Here is a 5,000-nt window from a genome sequence, read left to right as displayed (position 1 = left end):
TTGGGACTTAGAAAAATTTTCAGGATTTTTGGACTTAGAGCGATTTTTGGATTTTTGTGCAAAAATCAGATTTCCCCTTCTCCCACCGCTCTGGGGCGTCAATATGTTGAGGGGACCCGAGGGAGAGTGCCTCCCATGAGGGTAGAATGTGTGACTTTTGGGGGGAAAGTCGAATTATGGAGCAAAAACCATTTTTTGGGACTTAGAAAAATTTCGAGATGTGACAGACTTCCAGGAAGGGGGCGCCTCGGGAGGTGTACCTAGGAGGCTTCCAGGGGCCTGGGTACACTTTTCAGAAAGTACCGTTGGGACTTAGAAAAATTTTCAAGATTTTTGGACTTAGAGCGATTTTTGGATTTTTGTGCAAAAATCGAATTTTCCCTTCTCCCACCGCTCTGGGGCGTCAATATGAAGTGGGGACCCGAGGGAGAGTGCCTCCCATGAGGGTAGAATGTGTGACTTTTGGGGGGAAAGTCGAATTATGGAGCAAAAACCATTTTTGGGGACTTAGAAAAAATTCCGAGATGTGTCAGACTTCCAGGAAGGGGGCGCCTCGGGAGGTGTACCTAGGAGGCTTCCAGGGGCCTGGGTACACTTTTCAGAAAGTACCGTTGGGACTTAGAAAAATTTTCAAGATTTTTGGACTTAGAGCGATTTTTGGATTTTTGTGCAAAAATCGAATTTTCCCTTCTCCCACCGCTCTGGGGCGTCAATATGAAGTGGGGACCCGAGGGAGAGTGCCTCCCATGAGGGTAGAATGTGTGACTTTTGGGGGGAAAGTCGAATTATGGAGCAAAAACCATTTTTGGGGACTTAGAAAAAATTCCGAGATGTGTCAGACTTCCAGGAAGGGGGCGCCTCGGGAGGTGTACCTAGGAGGCTTCCAGGGGCCTGGGTACACTTTTCAGAAAGTACCGTTGGGACTTAGAAAAATTTTCAAGATTTTTGGACTTAGAGCGATTTTTGGATTTTTGTGCAAATATCGAATTTTCCCTTCTCCCACCGCTCTGGGGCGTCAATATGAAGTGGGGACCCGAGGGAGAGTGCCTCCCATGAGGGTAGAATGTGTGACTTTTGGGGGGAAAGTCGAATTATGGAGCAAAAACCATTTTTGGGGACTTAGAAAAAATTCCGAGATGTGTCAGACTTCCAGGAAGGGGGCGCCTCGGGAGGTGTACCTAGGAGGCTTCCAGGGGCCTGGGTACACTTTTCAGAAAGTACCGTTGGGACTTAGAAAAATTTTCAAGATTTTTGGACTTAGAGCGATTTTTGGATTTTTGTGCAAAAATCGAATTTTCCCTTCTCCCACCGCTCTGGGGCGTCAATATGAAGTGGGGACCCGAGGGAGAGTGCCTCCCATGAGGGTAGAATGTGTGACTTTTGGGGGGAAAGTCGAATTATGGAGCAAAAACCATTTTTGGGGACTTAGAAAAAATTCCGAGATGTGTCAGACTTCCAGGAAGGGGGCGCCTCGGGAGGTGTACCTAGGAGGCTTCCAGGGGCCTGGGTACACTTTTCAGAAAGTACCGTTGGGACTTAGAAAAATTTTCAAGATTTTTGGACTTAGAGCGATTTTTGGATTTTTGTGCAAAAATCGAATTTTCCCTTCTCCCACCGCTCTGGGGCGTCAATATGAAGTGGGGACCCGAGGGAGAGTGCCTCCCATGAGGGTAGAATGTGTGACTTTTGGGGGGAAAGTCGAATTATGGAGCAAAAACCATTTTTTGGGACTTAGAAAAATTTCGAGATGTGACAGACTTCCAGGAAGGGGGCGCCTCGGGAGGTGTACCTAGGAGGCTTCCAGGGGCCTGGGTACACTTTTCAGAAAGTACCGTTGGGACTTAGAAAAATTTTCAGGATTTTTGGACTTAGAGCGATTTTTGGATTTTTGATCAAAAATCGAATTTCCCCTTCTCCCACCGCTCTGGGGCGTCAATATGATGTGGGGACCCGAGGGAGAGTGCCTCCCATGAGGGTAGAATGTGTGGCTTTTGGGGGGAAAGTCGAATTATGGAGCAAAAACCAGTTTTTGGGACTTAGAAAAATTTCGAGATGTGTCAGACTTCCAGGAAGGGGGGAGTCTCAGGAGGTGTACCTAGGAGGCTTCCAGGGGCCTGGGTACACTTTTCAGAAAGTACCGTTGGGACTTAGAAAAATTTTCAGGATTTTTGGACTTAGAGCGATTTTTGGATTTTTGTGCAAAAATCAGATTTCCCCTTCTCCCACCGCTCTGGGGCGTCAATATGATGTGGGGACCCGAGGGAGAGTGCCTCCCATGAGGGTAGAATGTGTGGTTTTTTGGGGGAAAGTCGAATTATGGAAGAAATTGAGTTTTGAGGACAAAAAAGTGTTTTGAGGACAAAAAAGTTTCTTGAGGACAAAAAAGTTTCTCGAGGACAAAAAAGTGTTTTGAGGACAAAAAAGTTTCTTGAGGACAAAAAAGTGTTTTGCGAACAAAAAATGGAATTTTGTGATTTTGTGTAAAAATAAGTAAATTCCCCTACTTCCACCACAGGGGGGCTTCAGTATGTTGTAGGGCCCCCAGGGAGGGTCCCCCAACTGGGTTTAAAGTTTGTGGATCCTGGGCAGAAAGTTGAATTTTGGATGAAAAACCGAATTTTGGGACTTAGAAAAATTTCGAGCTGAGCAGTGACAGACTTCCAGGCAGGGGAGCCTCTCTGGAGGTGTACCGAAAACAGTTCCAGGAGCTGAGGTCATTTTCGAACATTTTTTGTTCGCTCAAATTTTTTTTGTTTTTGAGCTCTAAAAAGCTGTTATTATCAATTGGCTCAAAAATTTCAAGTGTCATGAGCTAGTACATGTTGGAGGAATACGTTTTAGGCAAAAAATTGCAAAAAAAAAAATCCAAGTGAAAAAGAACCGGAATGGGGAATTTCTGACTGCTGTAGCAGCCGCACAGTTCCAGGAGGTCGGATACATTTCCGACTTTGTCCCGCTCATTGAAGTACATTGTCCCGCAATGCAAATACATAGTAATGCGCACCTGCGGGAGAATATAGGAGAGAGTGGGCTCTCTCTACCCCGATGTATGGCGGTTGTTCCTATGGTTCTCTGGCTCGGGTAGGCGACTTAGAAGGTGGTCCCTCTTGTCGTGGAAGTTGCAAAATACGGCCGAGACTGAACTTCCACGGCTCCAGGAGGGACTTTTGCTGGTCGTGCGTCCCAAGTGAGAGAGGCGATCCTGGGGTACCTGAGCCTGACCAGACCCTCCCTCGGTGGTCCCTGGTCTTCTGAAGGGTGATGGCATTCAGGGGGGCAAATCTGGAGTCCGTGGCCGAGTTTGGGCTCTAGAAGGCGGACGCCCCTTCTGACCATGTCCCCTCAGAGCCGGCTGGATGGTTCATGGTCCGCGGCTTTGTCTGGCGGTCTGTGCCCAAGCCGGAGAAGCTCTCCTGGGGTACGTGAGCTTTGACCAGACCCTCCCTCGGCGGTCCCTGGTTCTCTGGAGGTGATGGCTGTCAGGGGGGCAAATCTGGAGTCCTCGTGGGAAGGAGGGCTCTTGAAGGCGGACGCCCCCTCTGACTATGTCCCCTCAGAGCAGGCTGGATGGTTCATGGTCCGCGGCTTTGTCTGGCGGTCCATGCCCAAGCCGGAGAAGCTATCCTGGGTACCTGAGCTTCGACCAGACCCTCCCTCGGTGGTCCCTGGTTCTCTGGAGGCGATGGCTGTTGTCAGGGGGGGGGGGGCAAATCTGGAGTCCTCGTGGGAAGGAGGGCTCTGGAAGGCGGACGCCCCCTCTGACTATGTCCCCTCAGAGCATGCTCGATGGTTCTCAGTCCCTGGCTTTGGCTTTTTGGCCATCCTGGGGTACATTCTTGCCAAAAAAAAAAACGACTAAGTGAAAAAGAACCGGAATGAGGAATTTTCTAGGTGCCGCATCCGCCCTACAGTGACTTGAGGCCGGGTACAGTTCCGACTTCGTCCCCTTAAAGTGGGGACGTTGTCCCGCAATGCAAATACATAGGAATGCGCACCTCTGGCAGAATGTACTTGAGAGAGTGTCGTCTCTCTACCCCGATAGAAAGCAGTTGTTTCTCTGGTTCCCCGACTTGGGTAGGCGACTTGGCATGTGGTCCCTCTCGTCTGGAAGTTGCGCACTCCGGCTGAGACCGAACTTCCACAGCTCCGAGAGGGACTTTTGCCGATCGTGCATCCCAAGCGAGAGAGGCAATGCTGGGGTACCCAAGCCTGACCAGACCCTCCCTCGGCGGTCCCTGGTTCTCTGGAGGTGATGGCTTTCGGGGGGCAAATCCGGAGTCCTCGTCCGAAAGGGGGGGCTCCGGAAGGCGGACGCCCCTCTCGTCCATGTCCTCTCAGAGCGGTCTTATCCTCCGATCGATCTGGCACGGCGCTCCCGGGTGGGGAGGTGGTGCTGCTCGCTCGACCCGGGCTTTGGAGCTCGCGTCGGTTTACGGTGAGCGGTGTCCTTCCTCCTGTACCCCCGGGCTTCCACCACCTATCTTTGGGCGCGCACGCCGGCCGTCACCTCCCGTTCGAGGACGGAGGCGGCCGAGCTGTGGGAAGTTTGAATCGCACCGAACGATGAACAGTGGTCTGACGACCCACGCGGGCGAACGGCGGGGCGCCCACCCACCCCGGCGTGGGGGCCAGCCGTCCGAATCGCTCCCCGCGTGGGGAAGCACAGTGTTAGCAAGGGCGGCCCTTTTCGAAGTTCCAGATGCGCAGCCCTGCCCGCGGAGGTCCGTGCCACGCATCGCCCGAAGGGCGGCCTCCGCGGCGGGCACCAGCGAGAGCGGCGGCGGTGGGTGGCGTTTCCACGCCGCTGCCGAGCTCCGCGCCACTAGTCTTTCCCGAGCCCCTACGTTAGTGGGGGGGATGACAGAGCTGTGGAGGCAGGCGAGGGGGGGTTCTCACTGCGCGGTGTGCCCCCACCCGACTCGCCATCGCCTTCCGCTCCTCGTACGTCGTCCTCCGAGGCGGCTCGGAAGGGAGAGGGAGAGCGAGAGAGCGAACGCCCC

General features: G+C 52.5%; 1 long non-coding RNA gene across 1 annotated transcript in view; it reads right to left on the bottom strand.

Moving 5' to 3' along the window:
* The window catches only part of LOC141087944 (uncharacterized), a 97,899-nt gene that overhangs the window by 44,962 nt on the left and 47,937 nt on the right, over positions 1-5,000 (bottom strand). The gene's annotated exons all lie outside the window — the stretch shown is intronic.

This window comes from Dendrobates tinctorius, unplaced genomic scaffold (genome assembly GCF_039654945.1).
Source record: "Dendrobates tinctorius isolate UK_male_01 unplaced genomic scaffold, ASM3965494v1 ptg000036l, whole genome shotgun sequence".
Taxonomy (NCBI): Eukaryota; Metazoa; Chordata; class Amphibia; order Anura; family Dendrobatidae; genus Dendrobates; species Dendrobates tinctorius.
This window is presented reverse-complemented; position numbering and strand designations above follow the sequence as displayed.